Below are 19979 nucleotides of genomic sequence, written 5' to 3' on the forward strand. Positions count from 1 at the left end.
TCAATGTGTGTATTCAACTTCCTGAGATTAACTGATCTGTGTTTGCAGCAGTTCAGAAACCCTTTCTTTGGAGAATGCAGAAACTGTCATTTCAAGCCCTAGAGACACTTATAAGAGTTAGCAGTAAGAATGCGTTTATACACAGAAAACCCCCTTCTTACGAACTAATCTGCTGTGTGTTGGTTCCTTTTAGGAAGTTGCATCTATGTTTACATTCAGCGAGGTAGAAACACGTTTCTTCTAAAAGCTGCGTTTGGACATTCCAGAGTGGATGGGAGAACAGGCTGTAAAGAGAAATACCTTGCTCTAAAACCAAAACGGAGCTATCTAGCAGAATGGTTGTCAATGTGTGTATTCAACTTCCAGAGTTAAACATATGTGTGTTTGCAGCATTTCAGAAACCCTTTCTTTGGAGAATGCAGAAACAGTCTTTTCCCGCCCTAGAAACGCTTATAAGATTTAGCAGTAAGAATGCGTTTAAAACACAGAAGACCCGCTTTTTACGAAGTCATCTGATGTGTGTTTGTTCCTTTTAGGAAGTTGCATCTATGTTTAGATTCAGCGAGGTAGAAACACGTTTCTTCTAAAAGCTGCGTTTGGACATTCCAGAGTGGATGGGAGAACAGGCTGTAAAGAGAAATATCTTGCTCTAAAACCAAAACGGAGCTATCTAGCAGAATGGTTGTCAATGTGTGTATTCAACAGCCAGAGTTAAACTGATGTGTGTTTGCAGCAGTTCAGAAACTCTTTCTTTGGAGAATGCAGAATAAGTCATTTCAAGCCCTAGAGACGCATATAAGAGTTAGCAGTAAGAATGCGTTTAAAACACAGAAGACCCGCTTCTTACGAACTCATCTGTTGTGTGTTGGTTCCTTTTAGGAAGTTGCATCTATGTTTAGATTCAGCGAGGTAGAAACACGTTTCTTCTAAAAGCTGCGTTTGGACATTCCAGAGTGGATGGGAGAACAGGCTGTAAAGAGAAATACCTTGCTCTAAAACCAAAACGGAGCTATCTAGCAGAATGGTTGTCAATGTGTGTATTCAACTTCCAGAGTTAAACTGATGTGTGCTTCCAGCAGTTCAGAAACCCTTTCTTTGGAGAATGCAGAAACAGTCTTTTCCCGCCCTAGAGACGCTTATAAGAGTTAGCAGTAAGAATGCGTTTAAAACACAGAAGACCCGCTTCTTACGAACTCATATGCTGTGTGTTGGTTCCTTTTAGGAAGTTGCATCTATGCTGAGATTCAGGGAGGTTGAAACACGTTTCTTCTAAAAGCTGCGTTTCGACATTCCAGAGTGGATGGGAGAATAGGCTGTAAACAGAAATACCTTGCTCTAAAACGAAAACGGAGCTATCTAGCAGAATGGTTGTCAATGTGTGTATTCAACAGCCAGAGTTACACTGATGTGTGTTTGCAGCAGTTCAGAAACCCTTTCTTTGGAGAATGCAGAATCAGTCATTTCAAGCCCTTGAGACGCATATAAGAGTTAGCAGTAAGAATGCGTTTAAAACACAGAAGACCCGCTTCTTACGAACTAATCTGCTGTGTGTTGGTTCCTTTTAGGAAGTTGCATCTATGTTTAGATTCAGCGAGGTAGAAACACGTTTCTTCTAAAAGCTGCTTTTGGACATTCCAGAGTGGATGGGAGAACAGGCTGTAAAGAGAAATACCTTGCTCTAAAACCAAAACGGAGCTATCTAGCAGAATGGTTGTCAATGTGTGTATTCAACTTCCAGAGTTAAACATATGTGTGTTTGCAGCATTTCAGAAACCCTTTCTTTGGAGAATGCAGAAACAGTCTTTTCCCGCCCTAGAAACGCTTATAAGATTTAGCAGTAAGAATGCGTTTAAAACACAGAAGACCCGCTTTTTACGAAGTCATCTGATGTGTGTTTGTTCCTTTTAGGAAGTTGCATCTATGTTTAGATTCAGCGAGGTAGAAACACGTTTCTTCTAAAAGCTGCGTTTGGACATTCCAGAGTGGATGGGAGAACAGGCTGTAAAGAGAAATATCTTGCTCTAAAACCAAAACGGAGCTAACAAGCAGAATGGTTGTCAATGTGTGTATTCAACAGCTAGAGTTAAACTGATGTGTGTTTGCAGCAGTTCAGAAACTCTTTCTTTGGAGAATGCAGAATAAGTCATTTCAAGCCCTAGAGACGCATATAAGAGTTAGCAGTAAGAATGCGTTTAAAACACAGAAGACCCGCTTCTTACGAACTCATCTGTTGTGTGTTGGTTCCTTTTAGGAAGTTGCATCTATGTTTAGATTCAGCGAGGTAGAAACACGTTTCTTCTAAAAGCTGCGTTTGGACATTCCAGAGAGGATGGGAGAACAGGCTGTAAAGAGAAATACCTTGCTCTAAAACCAAAACGGAGCTATCTAGCAGAATGGTTGTCAATGTGTGTATTCAACTTCCAGAGTTAAACTGATGTGTGCTTCCAGCAGTTCAGAAACCCTTTCTTTGGAGAATGCAGAAACAGTCTTTTCCCGCCCTAGAGACGCTTATAAGAGTTAGCAGTAAGAATGCGTTTAAAACACAGAAGACCCGCTTCTTACGAACTCATATGCTGTGTGTTGGTTCCTTTTAGGAAGTTGCATCTATGCTGAGATTCAGGGAGGTTGAAACACGTTTCTTCTAAAAGCTGAGTTTCGACATTCCAGAGTGGATGGGAGAATAGGCTGTAAACAGAAATACCTTGCTCTAAAACCAAAACGGAGCTATCTAGCAGAATGGTTGTCAATGTGTGTATTCAACAGCCAGAGTTACACTGATGTGTGTTTGCAGCAGTTTAGAAACCCTTTCTTTGGAGAATGCAGAATCAGTCATTTCAAGCCCTTGAGACGCATATAAGAGTTAGCAGTAAGAATGCGTTTAAAACACAGAAGACCCGCTTATTACGAACTCATCTGCTGTGTGTTGGTTCCTTTTAGGAAGTTGCATCTATGTTTAGATTCAGCGAGGTAGAAACACGTTTCTTCTAAAAGCTGCGTTTGGATATTCCAGAGTGGATAGGAGAAGAGGCTGTAAAGACAAATACCTTGCTCTAAAACCAAAACGGAGCTATCTAGCAGAATGGTTGTCAATGTGTGTATTCAACTTCCTGAGCTTAACTGATTTGTGTTTGCAGCAGTTCAGAAACCCTTTCTTTGGAGAATACAGAAACTGTCATTTCAAGCCCTAGACACACATATAAGAGTTAGCAGTAAGAATGTGTTTAAAACACAGAAAACCCGCTTCTTACGAACTAATCTGCTGTGTGTTGGTTCCTTTTAGGAAGTTGCATCTATGTTTAGATTCAGCGAGGTAGAAACACGTTTCTTCTAAAAGCTGCGTTTGGACATTCCAGAGTGGATGGGAGAACAGGCTGTAAAGAGAAATACCTTGCTCTAAAACCAAAACGGAGCTATCTAGCAGAATGGTTGTCAATGTGTGTATTCAACTTCCAGAGTTAAACATATGTGTGTTTGCAGCAGTTCAGAAACCCTTTCTTTGGAGAATGCAGAAACAGTCTTTTCCCGCCCTAGAAACGCTTATAAGAGTTAGCAGTAAGAATGCGTTTAAAACACAGAAGACCCGCTTCTTACGAACTCATCTGTTTTGTGTTGGTTGCTTTTAGGAAGTTGCATCTATGTTTAGATTCAGCGAGGTAGAAACACGTTTCTTCTAAAAGCTGCGTTTGGACATTCCAGAGTGGATGGGAGAACAGGCTGTAAAGAGAAATACCTTGCTCTAAAACCAAAACGGAGCTATCTAGCAGAATGGTTGTCAATGTGTCTATTCAACTTCCAGATTTAAACATATGTGTGTTTGCAGCAGTTCAGAAACCCTTTCTTTGCAGAATGCAGAAACCGTCAATTCTAGCCCTAGAGACACATAAAAGAGTTAGCAGTAAGAATGCGTTTAAAACACAGAAGACCCGCTTCTTACGAACTCATCTGCTGTGTGTTTGTTCCTTTTAGGAAGTTGCATCTATGGTTAGATTCAGCGAGGAAGAAACACGTTTCTTCTAAAAGCTGTGTTTGGACATTCCAGAGTGGATGGGAGAACAGGCTGTAAAGAGAAATACCTTGCTCTAAAACGAAAACGGAGCTATCTAGCAGAATGGTTGTCAATGTGTTTATTCAACTTCCAGAGTTAAACTGATGTGTGCTTCCAGCAGTTCAGAAACCCTTTCTTTGGAGAATGAAGAAACAGTCTTTTCCCGCCCTAGAGACGCTTATAAGAGTTAGCAGTAAGAATGCGTTTAAAACACAGAAGACCCGCTTCTTACGAACTCATCTGCTGTGTGTTGGTTCCTTTTAGGAAGTTGCATCTATGCTTAGATTCAGGGAGGTTGAAACACGTTTCTTCTAAAAGCTGCGTTTCGACATTCCAGAGTGGATGGGAGAATAGGCTGTAAACAGAAATACCTTGCTCTAAAACCAAAACGGAGCTATCTAGCAGAATGGTTGTCAATGTGTGTATTCAACAGCCAGAGTTACACTGACGTGTGTTTGCAGCAGTTTAGAAACCCTTTCTTTGGAGAATGCAGAATCAGTCATTTCAAGCCCTTGAGACGCATATAAGAGTTAGCAGTAAGAATGCGTTTAAAACACAGAAGACCCGCTTCTTACGAAGTCATCTGCTGTGTGTTGGTTCCTTTTAGGAAGTTGCATCTATGTTTAGATTCAGCGAGGGAGAAACACGTTTCTTCTAAAAGCTGCGTTTGGACATTCCAGAGTGGATGGGAGAACAGGCTGTAAAGAGAAATATCTTGCTCTAAAACCAAAACGGAGCTATCTAGCAGAATGGTTGTCAATGTGTGTATTCAACAGCCAGCGTTAAACTGATGTGTGTTTGCAGCAGTTCAGAAACTCTTTGGAGAATGCAGAATAAGTCATTTCAAGCCCTAGAGACGCATATAAGAGTTAGCAGTAAGAATGCGTTTAAAACAGAGAAGACCCGCTTCTTACGAACTCATCTGCTGTGTGTTGGTTCCTTTTAGGAAGTTGCATCTATGTTTAGATTCAGCGAGGTAGAAACACGTTTCTTCTAAAAGCTGCGTTTGGATATTCCAGAGTGGATGGGAGAACAGGCTGTAAAGAGAAATACCTTGCTCTAAAACCAAAACAGAGCTATCTAGCAGAATGGTTGTCAATGTGTGTATTCAACTTCCAGAGTTAAACTGATGTTTGTTTGCAGCAGTTCAGAAACCCTTTCTTTGGAGAATGCAGAAACAGTCTTTTCCAGCCTTAGAGACGCTTATGAGAGTTAGCAGTAAGAATGCGTTTTAAACAGAGAAGACCCGCTTCTTACGAACTCATCTGCTCTGTGTTGGTTCCTTTTAGGAAGTTGCATCTATGTTTAGATTCAGCGAGGTAGAAACACGTTTCTTCTAAAAGCTGCGTTTGGACATTGCAGAGTGGATGGGAGAACAGGCTGTAAAGAGAAATATCTTGCTCTAAAACCAAAACGGAGCTATCTAGCAGAATGGTTGTCAATGTGTGTATTCAACAGCCATAGTTAAACTGATGTGTGTTTGCAGCAGTTCAGAAACACTTTCTTTGGAGAATGCAGAAACAGTCATTTGAAGCCCTAGAGACGCATATAAGAGTTAGCAGTAAGAATGCGTTTAAAACACGGAAGATACGCTTATTACGAACTCATCTGCTGTGTGTTGGTTCCTTTTAGGAAGTTGAATCTATGTTTAAATTCAGCGAGGTAGAAACACGTTTCTTCTAAAAGCTGCGTTTGGACATTCCAGAGTGGATGGGAGAACAGGCTGTAAAGAGAAATACCTTGCTCTAAAACCAAAACGGAGCTATCTAGCAGAATGGTTGTCAATGTGTGTATTCAACTTCTAGAGTTAAACATATGTGTGTGTGCAGCAGTTCAGAAACCCTTTCTTTGGAGAATGCAGAAACAGTCTTTTCCAATCCTATAGACGCTTATGGGAGTTAGCAGTAACAATGCGTTTTAAACAGAGAAGACCCGCTTCTTACGAACTCATCTGCTCTGTGTTGGTTCCTTTTAGGAAGTTTCATCTTTGTTTAGATTCAGCGAGATAGAAACACGTTTCTTCTAAAAGCTGCGTTTGGACATTCCAGAGTGGATGGGAGAACAGGCTGTAAAGAGAAATACCTTGCTCTAAAACCAAAAAGGAGCTATCTAGCAGAATGGTTGTCAATGTGTGTATTCAACTTCCAGAGCTAAACATATGTGTGTTTGCAGCAGTTCAGAAACCCTTTCTTTGGAGAATGCAGAAACAGTCTTTTCCCGCACTAAAAACGCTTATAAGAGTTAGCAGTAAGAATGCGTTTAAAACACAGAAGACCCGCTTCTTACGAACTCATCTGCTGTGTGTTGGTTCCTTTTAGGAAGTTGCATCTATGTTTAGATTCAGCGAGGTAGAAACACGTTTCTTCTAAAAGCTGCGTTTGGACATTGCAGAGTGGATGGGAGAACAGGCTGTAAAGAGAAATACCTTGCTCTAAAACCAAAACGGAGGTATCTAGCAGAATGGTTGTCAATATGTGTATTCAACTTCCAGAGTTAAACTGATGTTTGTTTGCAGCAGTTCAGAAACCCTTTCTTTGGAGAATGCAGAAACAGTCTTTTCCAGCCCTAGAGACGCATAAAAGGGTTAGCAGTAAGAATGCGTTTTAAACAGAGAAGACCCGCTTCTTACGAACTCATCTGCTCTGTGTTGGTTCCTTTTAGGAAGTTTCATCTTTGTTTAGATTCAGCGAGGTAGAAACATGTTTCTTCTAAAAGCTGCGTTTGGACATTCCAGAGTGGATGGGAGAACAGGCTGTAAAGAGAAATACCTTGCTCTAAAACCAAAACGGAGCTATCTAGCAGAATGGTTGTCAATGTGTGTATTCAACTTCCAGAGTTAAACATATGTGTGTTTGCAGCAGTTCAGAAACACTTTCTTTGGAGAATGCAGAAACAGTCATTTCAAGCCCTAGAGACGCATATAAGAGTTAGCAGTAAGAATGCGTTTAAAACACGGAAGATACGCTTATTACGAACTCATCTGCTGTGTGTTGGTTCCTTTTAGGAAGTTGAATCTATGTTTAAATTCAGCGAGGTAGAAACACGTTTCTTCTAAAAGCTGCGTTTGGACATTCCAGAGTGGATGGGAGAACAGGCTGTAAAGAGAAATACCTTGCTCTCAAACCAAAGCGGAGCTATCTAGCAGAATGGTTGTCAATGTGTGTATTCAACTTCTAGAGTTAAACATATGTGTGTTTGCAGCAGTTCAGAAACCCTTTCTTTGGAGAATGCAGAAACAGTCTTTTCCAGCCCTAGAGACGCTTATGAGAGTTGGCAGTAAGAATGCGTTTTAAACAGAGAAGACCCGCTTCTTACGAACTCATCTGCTCTGTGTTGGTTCATTTTAGGAAGTTTCATCTTTGTTTAGATTCAGCGAGATAGAAACACGTTTCTTCTAAAAGCTGCGTTTGGACATTCCAGAGTGGATGGGAGAACAGGCTGTAAAGAGAAATACCTTGCTCTAAAACCAAAACGGAGCTATCTAGCAGAATGGTTGTCAATGTGTGTATTCAACTTCCAGAGTTAAACATAGGTGTGTTTGCAGCAGTTCAGAAACCGTTTCTTTGGAGAATGCAGAAACAGTCTTTTCCCGCCCTAGAGACGCTTATAAGAGTTAGCAGTAGGAATGCGTTTAAAACAAAGAATACCCGCTTCTTACGAACTCATCTGCTGTGTGTTGGTTCCTTTTAGGAAGTTGCATCTATGTTTAGATTCAGCGAGGTAGAAACACGTTTCTTCTAAAAGCTGCGTTTGCACATTCCAGAGTGGATGGGAAAACAGGCTGTAAAGAGAAATACCTTGCTCTAAAACCAAAACGGAGCTATCTAGCAGAATGGTTGTCAAGGTGTGTATTCAAAAGCCAGAGTTACACTGATGTGTGTTTGCAGCAGGTTTGAAACCCTTTCTTTGGAGAATGCAGAATCAGTCATTTCAAGAACTAGAGACGCATATAAGAGTTAGCAGTAAGAACGCGTTTAAAACACAGAAGACCCGCTTCTTACTAACTCATCTGCTGTGTGTTGGTTCCTTTTAGGAAGTTGCATCTATGTTTAGATTCAGCGAGGTAGAAACACGTTTCTTCTAAAAGCTGCGTTTGGATATTCCAGAGTGGATAGAAGAGGCTGTAAAGAGAAATACCTTGCTCTAAAACCAAAACGGAGCTATCTAGCAGAATGGTTGTCAATGTGTGTATTCAACTTCCAGAGTTAAACATATGTGTGTTTGCAGGAGTTCAGAAACCCTTTCTTTGGAGAATGCAGAAACAGTCTTTTTCCGCACTAAAAACGCTTATAAGAGTTAGCAGTAAGAATGCGTTTAAAACACAGAAGACCCGCTTCTTACGAACTCATCTGCTGTGTGTTGGTTCCTTTTAGGAAGTTGCATCTATGTTTAGATTCAGCGAGGTAGAAACACGTTTCTTCTAAAAGCTGCGTTTGGACATTGCAGAGTGGATGGGAGAACAGGCTGTAAAGAGAAATACCTTGCTCTAAAACCAAAACGGAGGTATCTAGCAGAATGGTTGTCAATGTGTGTATTCAACTTCCAGAGTTAAACTGATGTTTGTTTGCAGCAGTTCAGAAACCCTTTCTTTGGAGAATGCAGAAACAGTCTTTTCCAGCCCTAGAGACGCATAAAAGGGTTAGCAGTAAGAATGCGTTTTAAACAGAGAAGACCCGCTTTTTACGAACTAATCTGCTGTGTGTTGGTTCCTTTTAGGAAGTTTCATCTTTGTTTAGATTCAGCGAGGTAGAAACACGTTTCTTCTAAAAGCTGCGTTTGGACATTCCAGAGTGGATGGGAGAACAGGCTGTAAAGAGAAATACCTTGCTCTAAAACCAAAACGGAGCTATCTAGCAGAATGGTTGTCAATGTGTGTATTCAACTTCCAGAGTTAAACATATGTGTGTTTGCAGCAGTTCAGAAACCGTTTCTTTGGAGAATGCAGAAACAGTCTTTTCCCGCCCTAGAAACGCTTATAAGAGTTAGCAGTAAGAATGCGTTTTAAACAGAGAAGACCCGCTTCTTACGAACTCATCTGCTGTGTGTTGGTTCCTTTTAGGAAGTTGCATCTATGTTTAGATTCAGCGAGGTAGAAACACGTTTCTTCTAAAAGCTGCGTTTGGACATTCCAGAGTGGAAGGGAAAACAGGCTGTAAAGAGAAATACCTTGCTCTAAAACCAAAACGGAGCTATCTAGCAGAATGGTTGTCAAAGTGTGTATTCAACTTCCAGAGTTAAACATATGTGTGTTTGCAGCAGTTCAGAAACCCTTTCTTTGCAGAATGCAGAAACCATCAATTCTAGCCCTAGAGACACATATAAGAGTTAGCAATAAGAATGCGTTTAAAACACAGAAGACCCGCTTCTTACGAACTCATCTGCTGTGTGTTGGTTCCTTTTAGGAAGTTGCATCTATGTTTAGATTCAGCGAGGGAGAAACACGTTTCTTCTAAAAGCTGCGTTTGGACATTCCAGAGTGGATGGGAGAACAGGCTGTAAAGAGAAATACCTTGCTCTAAAACCAAAACGGAGCTATCTAGCAGAATGGTTGTCAATGTGTGTATTCAACTTCCAGAGTTAAACATAGGTGTGTTTGCAGCAGTTCAGAAACCGTTTCTTTGGAGAATGCAGAAACAGTCTTTTCCCGCCCTAGAGACGCATATAAGAGTTAGCAGTAGGAATGCGTTTAAAACAAAGAAGACCCGCTTCTTACGAACTCATCTGCTGTGTGTTGGTTCCTTTTAGGAAGTTGCATCTATGTTTAGATTCAGCGAGGTAGAAACACGTTTCTTCTAAAAGCTGCGTTTGGACATTCCAGAGTGGATGGGAAAACAGGCTGTAAAGAGAAATACCGTGCTCTAAAACCAAAACGGAGCTATCTAGCAGAATGGTTGTCAATGTGTGTATTCAAAAGCCAGAGTTACACTGATGTGTGTTTGCAGCAGGTTTGAAACCCTTTCTTTGGAGAATGCAGAATCAGTCATTTCAAGAACTAGAGACGCATATAAGAGTTAGCAGTAAGAACGCGTTTAAAACACAGAAGACCCGCTTCTTACGAACTCATCTGCTGTGTGTTGGTTCCTTTTAGGAAGTTGCATCTATGTTTAGATTCAACGAGGTAGAAACACGTTTCTTCTAAAAGCTGCGTTTGGATATTCCAGAGTGGATAGAAGAGGCTGTAAAGAGAAATACCTTGCTCTAAAACCAAAACGGAGCTATCTAGCAGAATGGTTGTCAATGTGTGTATTCAACTTCCAGAGTTAAACATATGTGTGTTTGCAGGAGTTCAGAAACCCTTTCTTTGGACAATGCAGAAACAGTCTTTTCCCGCACTAAAAACGCTTATAAGAGTTAGCAGTAAGAATGCGTTTAAAACACAGAAGACCCGCTTCTTACGAACTCATCTGCTGTGTGTTGGTTCCTTTTAGGAAGTTGCATCTATGTTTAGATTCAGCGAGGTAGAAACACGTTTCTTCTAAAAGCTGCGTTTGGACATTGCAGAGTGGATGGGAGAACAGGCTGTAAAGAGAAATACCTTGCTCTAAAACCAAAACGGAGGTATCTAGAAGAATGGTTGTCAATGTGTGTATTCAACTTCCAGAGTTAAACTGATGTTTGTTTGCAGCAGTTCAGAAACCCTTTCTTTGGAGAATGCAGAAACAGTCTTTTCCAGCCCTAGAGACGCATAAAAGGGTTAGCAGTAAGAATGCGTTTTAAACAGAGAAGACCCGCTTCTTACGAACTCATCTGCTCTGTGTTGGTTCCTTTTAGGAAGTTTCATCTTTGTTTAGATTCAGCGAGGTAGAAACACGTTTCTTCTAAAAGCTGCGTTTGGACATTCCAGAGTGGATGGGAGAACAGGCTGTAAAGAGAAATACCTTGCTCTAAAACCAAAACGGAGCTATCTAGCAGAATGGTTGTCAATGTGTGTATTCAACTTCCAGAGTTAAACATATGTGTGTTTGCAGCAGTTCAGAAACCGTTTCTTTGGAGAATGCAGAAACAGTCTTTTCCCGCCCTAGAAACGCTTATAAGAGTTAGCAGTAAGAATGCGTTTTAAACAGAGAAGACCCGCTTCTTACGAACTCATCTGCTGTGTGTTGGTTCCTTTTAGGAAGTTGCATCTATGTTTAGATTCAGCGAGGTAGAAACACGTTTCTTCTAAAAGCTGCGTTTGGACATTCCAGAGTGGAAGGGAAAACAGGCTGTAAGAGAAATACCTTGCTCTAAAACCAAAACGGAGCTATCTAGCAGAATGGTTGTCAAAGTGTGTATTCAACTTCCAGAGTTAAACATATGTGTGTTTGCAGCAGTTCAGAAACCCTTTCTTTGCAGAATGCAGAAACCGTCAATTCTAGCCCTAGAGACACATATAAGAGTTAGCAGTAAGAATGCGTTTAAAACACAGAAGACCCGCTTCTTACGAACTCATCTGCTGTGTGTTTGTTCCTTTTAGGAAGTTGCATCTATGTTTAGATTCAGCGAGGAAGAAACACGTTTCTTCTAAAAGCTGCGTTTGGACATTCCAGAGTGGATGGGAGAACAGGCTGTAAAGAGAAATACCTTGCTCTAAAACGAAAACGGAGCTATCTAGCAGAATGGTTGTCAATGTGTTTATTCAACTTCCAGAGTTAAACTGATGTGTGCTTCCAGCAGTTCAGAAACCCTTTCTTTGGAGAATGCAGAAACAGTCTTTTCCCGCCCTAGAGACGCTTATAAGAGTTAGCAGTAAGAATGCGTTTAAAACACAGAAGACCCGCTTCTTACGAACTCATCTGCTGTGTGTTGGTTCCTTTTAGGAAGTTGCATCTATGTTTAGATTCAGCGAGGTAGAAACACGTTTCTTCTAAAAGCTGCGTTTGGATATTCCAGAGTGGATAGAAGAGGCTGTAAAGAGAAATACCTTGCTCTAAAACCAAAACGGAGCTATCTAGCAGAATGGTTGTCAATGTGTGTATTCAACTTCCAGAGTTAAACATATGTGTGTTTGCAGGAGTTCAGAAACCCTTTCTTTGGAGAATGCAGAAACAGTCTTTTCCCGCACTAAAAACGCTTATAAGAGTTAGCAGTAAGAATGCGTTTAAAACACAGAAGACCCGCTTCTTACGAACTCATCTGCTGTGTGTTGGTTCCTTTTAGGAAGTTGCATCTATGTTTAGATTCAGCGAGGTAGAAACACGTTTCTTCTAAAAGCTGCGTTTGGACATTGCAGAGTGGATGGGAGAACAGGCTGTAAAGAGAAATACCTTGCTCTAAAACCAAAACAGAGGTATCTAGCAGAATGGTTGTCAATGTGTGTATTCAACTTCCAGAGTTAAACTGATGTTTGTTTGCAGCAGTTCAGAAACCCTTTCTTTGGAGAATGCAGAAACAGTCTTTTCCAGCCCTAGAGACGCATAAAAGGGTTAGCAGTAAGAATGCGTTTTAAACAGAGAAGACCCGCTTCTTACGAACTCATCTGCTGTGTGTTGGTTCCTTTTAGGAAGTTGCATCTATGTTTAGATTCAGCGAGGTAGAAACACGTTTCTTCTAAAAGCTGCGTTTGGACATTCCAGAGTGGAAGGGAAAACAGGCTGTAAAGAGAAATACCTTGCTCTAAAACCAAAACGGAGCTATCTAGCAGAATGGTTCTCAAAGTGTGTATTCAACTTCCAGAGTTAAACATATGTGTGTTTGCAGCAGTTCAGAAACCCTTTCTTTGCAGAATGCAGAAACCGTCAATTCTAGCCCTAGAGACACATATAAGAGTTAGCAGTAAGAATGCGTTTAAAACACAGAAGACCCGCTTCTTACGAACTCATCTGCTGTGTGTTGGTTCCTTTTAGGAAGTTGCATCTATGTTTAGATTCAGCGAGGGAGAAACACGTTTCTTCTAAAAGCTGCGTTTGGACATTCCAGAGTGGATGGGAGAACAGGCTGTAAAGAGAAATACCTTGCTCTAAAACCAAAACGGAGCTATCTAGCAGAATGGTTGTCAATGTGTGTATTCAACTTCCAGAGTTAAACATAGGTGTGTTTGCAGCAGTTCAGAAACCGTTTCTTTGGAGAATGCAGAAACAGTCTTTTCCCGCCCTAGAGACGCTTATAAGTGTTAGCAGTAGGAATGCGTTTAAAACAAAGAAGACCCGCTTCTTACGAACTCATCTGCTGTGTGTTGGTTCCTTTTAGGAAGTTGCATCTATGTTTAGATTCAGCGAGGTAGAAACACGTTTCTTCTAAAAGCTGCGTTTGGACATTCCAGAGTGGATGGGAAAACAGGCTGTAAAGAGAAATACCTTGCTCTAAAACCAAAACGGAGCTATCTATCAGAATGGTTGTCAATGTGTGTATTCAAAAGCCAGAGTTACACTGATGTGTGTTTGCAGCAGGTTTGAAACCCTTTCTTTGGAGAATGCAGAATCAGTCATTTCAAGAACTAGAGACGCATATAAGAGTTAGCAGTAAGAACGCGTTTAAAACACAGAAGACCCGCTTCTTATGAACTCATCTGCTGTGTGTTGGTTCCTTTTAGGAAGTTGCATCTATGTTTAGATTCAGCGAGGTAGAAACACGTTTCTTCTAAAAGCTGCGTTTGGATATTCCAGAGTGGATAGAAGAGGCTGTAAAGAGAAATACCTTGCTCTAAAACCAAAACGGAGCTATCTAGCAGAATGGTTGTCAATGTGTGTATTCAACTTCCAGAGTTAAACATATGTGTGTTTGCAGGAGTTCAGAAACCCTTTCTTTGGAGAATGCAGAAACAGTCTTTTCCCGCACTAAAAACGCTTATAAGAGTTAGCAGTAAGAATGCGTTTAAAACACAGAAGACCCGCTTCTTACGTACTCATATGCTGTGTGTTGGTTCCTTTTAGGAAGTTGCATCTATGCTTAGATTCAGGGAGGTTGAAACACGTTTCTTCTAAAAGCTGCGTTTCGACATTCCAGAGTGGATGGGAGAATAGGATGTAAACAGAAATACCTTGCTCTAAAACCAAAACGGAGCTATCTAGCAGAATGGTTGTCAATGTGTGTATTCAACAGCCAGAGTTACACTGACGTGTGTTTGCAGCAGTTTAGAAACCCTTTCTTTGGAGAATGCAGAATCAGTCATTTCAAGCCCTTGAGACGCATACAAGAGTTAGCAGTAAGAATGCGTTTAAAACACAGAAGACCCGCTTCTTACGAAGTCATCTGCTGTGTGTTGGTTCCTTTTAGGAAGTTGCATCTATGTTTAGATTCAGCGAGGGAGAAACACGTTTCTTCTAAAAGCTGCGTTTGGACATTCCAGAGTGGATGGGAGAACAGGCTGTAAAGAGAAATATCTTGCTCTAAAACCAAAACGGAGCTATCTAGCAGAATGGTTGTCAATGTGTGTATTCAACAGCCAGAGTTAAACTGATGTGTGTTTGCAGCAGTTCAGAAACTCTTTCTTTGGAGAATGCAGAATAAGTCATTTCAAGCCCTAGAGACGCATATAAGAGTTAGCAGTAAGAATGCGTTTAAAACACAGAAGACCCGCTTATTACGAACTCATCTGCTGTGTGTTGGTTCCTTTTAGGAAGTTGCATCTATGTTTAGATTCAGCGAGGTAGAAACACGTTTCTTCTAAAAGCTGCGTTTGGATATTCCACAGTGGATGGGAGAACAGGCTGTAAAGAGAAATACCTTGCTCTAAAACCAAAACAGAGCTATCTAGCAGAATGGTTGTCAATGTGTGTATTCAACTTCCAGAGTTAAACTGATGTTTGTTTGCAGCAGTTCAGAAACCCTTTCTTTGGAGAATGCAGAAACCGTCAATTCTAGCCCTAGAGAAACATATAAGAGTTAGCAGTAAGAATACGTTTAAAACACAGAAGACCCGCTTCTTACGAAGTCATCTGCTGTGTGTTGGTTCCTTTTAGGAAGTTGCATCTATGTTTAGATTCAGCGAGGAAGAAACACGTTTCTTCTAAAAGCTGCGTTTGGACATTCCAGAGTGGATGGGAGAACAGGCTGTAAAGAGAAATACCTTGCTCTAAAACCGAAACGGAGCTGTCTAGCAGAATGGTTGTCAATGTGTGTATTCAACAGCCAGAGTTACACTGACGTGTGTTTGCAGCAGTTTAGAAACCCTTTCTTTGGAGAATGCAGAATCAGTCATTTCAAGCCCTTGAGACGCATATAAGTGTTAGCAGTAAGAATGCGTTTAAAACACAGAAGACCCGCTTCTTACGAACTCATCTGCTGTGTGTTGGTTCCTTTTAGGAAGTTGCATCTATGTTTAGATTCAGCGAGGTAGAAACACGTTTCTTCTAAAAGCTGCGTTTGGATATTCCAGAGTGGATAGGAGAAGAGGCTGTAAAGAGAAATACCTTGCTCTAAAACCAAAACGGAGCTATCTAGCAGAATGGTTGTCAATGTGTGTATTCAACTTCCTGAGATTAACTGATCTGTGTTTGCAGCAGTTCAGAAACCCTTTCTTTGGAGAATGCAGAAACTGTCATTTCAAGCCCTAGAGACACTTATAAGAGTTAGCAGTAAGAATGCGTTTATACACAGAAAACCCCCTTCTTACGAACTAATCTGCTGTGTGTTGGTTCCTTTTAGGAAGTTGCATCTATGTTTACATTCAGCGAGGTAGAAACACGTTTCTTCTAAAAGCTGCGTTTGGACATTCCAGAGTGGATGGGAGAACAGGCTGTAAAGAGAAATACCTTGCTCTAAAACCAAAACGGAGCTATCTAGCAGAATGGTTGTCAATGTGTGTATTCAACTTCCAGAGTTAAACATATGTGTGTTTGCAGCAGTTCAGAAACCCTTTCTTTGGAGAATGCGGAAACAGTCTTTTCCCGCCCTAGAGACGCTTATAAGATTTAGCAGTAAGAATGCGTTTAAAACACAGAAGACCCGCTTCTTACGAACTCATCTGCTGTGTGTTGGTTCCTTTTAGGAAGTTGCATCTATGTTTAGATTCAGCGAGGTAGAAACACGTTTCTTCTAAAAGCTGCGTTTGGACATTCCAGAGTGGATGGGAAAACAGGCTGTAAAGAGAAATACCTTGCTCTAAAACCAAAACGGAGCTATCTAGCAGAATGGTTGTCAATGTGTTTATTCAACTTCCAGAGTTAAACTGATGTGTGCTTCCAGCAGTTCAGAAACCCTTTCTTTGGAGAATGCAGAAACAGTCTTTTCCCGCCCTAGAGACGCTTAAAAGAGTTAGCAGTAAGAATGCGTTTAAAACACAGAAGACCCGCTTCTTACGAACTCATATGCTGTGTTTTGGTTCCTTTTAGGAAGTTGCATCTATGCTTAGAATCAGGGAGGTTGAAACACGTTTCTTCTAAAAGCTGCGTTTGGACATTCCAGAGTGGATGGGAGAACAGGCTGTAAAGAGAAATACCTTGCTCTAAAACCAAAACGGAGCTATCTAGCAGAATGGTTGTCAATGTGTGTATTCAACAGCCAGAGTTACACTGATGTGTGTTTGCAGCAGTTTAGAAACCCTTTCTTTGGAGAATGCAGAATCAGTCATTTCAAGCCCTAGAGACGCATATAAGAGTTAGCAGTAAGAATGCGTTTAAAACACAGAAGACCCGCTTCTTACGAACTCATCTGCTGTGTGTTGGTTCCTTTTAGGAAGTTGCATCTATGTTTAGATTCAGCGAGGTAGAAACACGTTTCTTCTAAAAGCTGCGTTTGGATATTCCAGAGTGGATAGGAGAAGAGGCTGTAAAGAGAAATACCTTGCTCTAAAACCAAAACGGAGCTATCTAGCAGAATGGTTGTCAATGTGTGTATTCAACTTCCAGAGTTAAACGTATATGTGTTTGCAGCAGTTCAGAAACCCTTTCTTTGGAGAATGCAGAAACAGTCTTTTCCCGCACTAAAAACGCTTATAAGAGTTAGCAGTAAGAATGCGTTTAAAACACAGAAGACCCGCTTCTTACGAACTCATCTGCTGTGTGTTGGTTCCTTTTAGGAAGTTGCATCTATGTTTAGATTCAGCGAGGTAGAAACACGTTTCTTCTAAAAGCTGCGTTTGGACATTCCAGAGTGGATGGGAGAACAGGCTGTAAAGAGAAATATCTTGCTCTAAAACCAAAACGGAGCTATCTAGCAGAATGGTTGTCAATGTGTGTATTCCACAGCCAGAGTTAAACTGATGTGTGCTTCCAGCAGTTCAGAAACCCTTTCTTTGGAGAATGCAGAAACAGTCTTTTCCCGCCCTAGAAACGCTTATAAGAGTTAGCAGTAAGAATGCGTTTAAAACACAGAAGACCCGCTTCTTACGTACTCATATGCTGTGTGTTGGTTCCTTTTAGGAAGTTGCATCTATGCTTAGATTCAGGGAGGTTGAAACACGTTTCTTCTAAAAGCTGCGTTTCGACATTCCAGAGTGGATGGGAGAATAGGATGTAAACAGAAATACCTTGCTCTAAAACCAAAACGGAGCTATCTAGCAGAATGGTTGTCAATGTGTGTATTCAACAGCCAGAGTTACACTGACGTGTGTTTGCAGCAGTTTAGAAACCCTTTCTTTGGAGAATGCAGAATCAGTCATTTCAAGCCCTTGAGACGCATACAAGAGTTAGCAGTAAGAATGCGTTTAAAACACAGAAGACCCGCTTCTTACGAAGTCATCTGCTGTGTGTTGGTTCCTTTTAGGAAGTTGCATCTATGTTTAGATTCAGCGAGGGAGAAACACGTTTCTTCTAAAAGCTGCGTTTGGACATTCCAGAGTGGATGGGAGAACAGGCTGTAAAGAGAAATATCTTGCTCTAAAACCAAAACGGAGCTATCTAGCAGAATGGTTGTCAATGTGTGTATTCAACAGCCAGAGTTAAACTGATGTGTGTTTGCAGCAGTTCAGAAACTCTTTCTTTGGAGAATGCAGAATAAGTCATTTCAAGCCCTAGAGACGCATATAAGAGTTAGCAGTAAGAATGCGTTTAAAACACAGAAGACCCGCTTATTACGAACTCATCTGCTGTGTGTTGGTTCCTTTTAGGAAGTTGCATCTATGTTTAGATTCAGCGAGGTAGAAACACGTTTCTTCTAAAAGCTGCGTTTGGATATTCCACAGTGGATGGGAGAACAGGCTGTAAAGAGAAATACCTTGCTCTAAAACCAAAACAGAGCTATCTAGCAGAATGGTTGTCAATGTGTGTATTCAACTTCCAGAGTTAAACTGATGTTTGTTTGCAGCAGTTCAGAAACCCTTTCTTTGGAGAATGCAGAAACAGTCAATTCTAGCCCTAGAGAAACATATAAGAGTTAGCAGTAAGAATACGTTTAAAACACAGAAGACCCGATTCTTACGAAGTCATCTGCTGTGTGTTGGTTCCTTTTAGGAAGTTGCATCTATGTTTAGATTCAGCGAGGAAGAAACACGTTTCTTCTAAAAGCTGCGTTTGGACATTCCAGAGTGGATGGGAGAACAGGCTGTAAAGAGAAATACCTTGCTCTAAAACCGAAACGGAGCTGTCTAGCAGAATGGTTGTCAATGTGTGTATTCAACAGCCAGAGTTACACTGACGTGTGTTTGCAGCAGTTTAGAAACCCTTTCTTTGGAGAATGCAGAATCAGTCATTTCAAGCCCTTGAGACGCATATAAGTGTTAGCAGTAAGAATGCGTTTAAAACACAGAAGACCCGCTTCTTACGAACTCATCTGCTGTGTGTTGGTTCCTTTTAGGAAGTTGCATCTATGTTTAGATTCAGCGAGGTAGAAACACGTTTCTTCTAAAAGCTGCGTTTGGATATTCCAGAGTGGATAGGAGAAGAGGCTGTAAAGAGAAATACCTTGCTCTAAAACCAAAACGGAGCTATCTAGCAGAATGGTTGTCAATGTGTGTATTCAACTTCCTGAGATTAACTGATCTGTGTTTGCAGCAGTTCAGAAACCCTTTCTTTGGAGAATGCAGAAACTGTCATTTCAAGCCCTAGAGACACTTATAAGAGTTAGCAGTAAGAATGCGTTTATACACAGAAAACCCCCTTCTTACGAACTAATCTGCTGTGTGTTGGTTCCTTTTAGGAAGTTGCATCTATGTTTACATTCAGCGAGGTAGAAACACGTTTCTTCTAAAAGCTGCGTTTGGACATTCCAGAGTGGATGGGAGAACAGGCTGTAAAGAGAAATACCTTGCTCTAAAACCAAAACGGAGCTATCTAGCAGAATGGTTGTCAATGTGTGTATTCAACTTCCAGAGTTAAACATATGTGTGTTTGCAGCATTTCAGAAACCCTTTCTTTGGAGAATGCAGAAACAGTCTTTTCCCGCCCTAGAAACGCTTATAAGATTTAGCAGTAAGAATGCGTTTAAAACACAGAAGACCCGCTTTTTACGAAGTCATCTGATGTGTGTTTGTTCCTTTTAGGAAGTTGCATCTATGTTTAGATTCAGCGAGGTAGAAACACGTTTCTTCTAAAAGCTGCGTTTGGACATTCCAGAGTGGATGGGAGAACAGGCTGTAAAGAGAAATATCTTGCTCTAAAACCAAAACGGAGCTATCTAGCAGAATGGTTGTCAATGTGTGTATTCAACAGCCAGAGTTAAACTGATGTGTGTTTGCAGCAGTTCAGAAACTCTTTCTTTGGAGAATGCAGAATAAGTCATTTCAAGCCCTAGAGACGCATATAAGAGTTAGCAGTAAGAATGCGTTTAAAACACAGAAGACCCGCTTCTTACGAACTCATCTGTTGTGTGTTGGTTCCTTTTAGGAAGTTGCATCTATGTTTAGATTCAGCGAGGTAGAAACACGTTTCTTCTAAAAGCTGCGTTTGGACATTCCAGAGTGGATGGGAGAACAGGCTGTAAAGAGAAATACCTTGCTCTAAAACCAAAACGGAGCTATCTAGCAGAATGGTTGTCAATGTGTGTATTCAACTTCCAGAGTTAAACTGATGTGTGCTTCCAGCAGTTCAGAAACCCTTTCTTTGGAGAATGCAGAAACAGTCTTTTCCCGCCCTAGAGA

Source organism: Saimiri boliviensis, chromosome 18 (assembly GCF_048565385.1).
Source record: "Saimiri boliviensis isolate mSaiBol1 chromosome 18, mSaiBol1.pri, whole genome shotgun sequence".
Lineage (NCBI taxonomy): Eukaryota > Metazoa > Chordata > Mammalia > Primates > Cebidae > Saimiri > Saimiri boliviensis.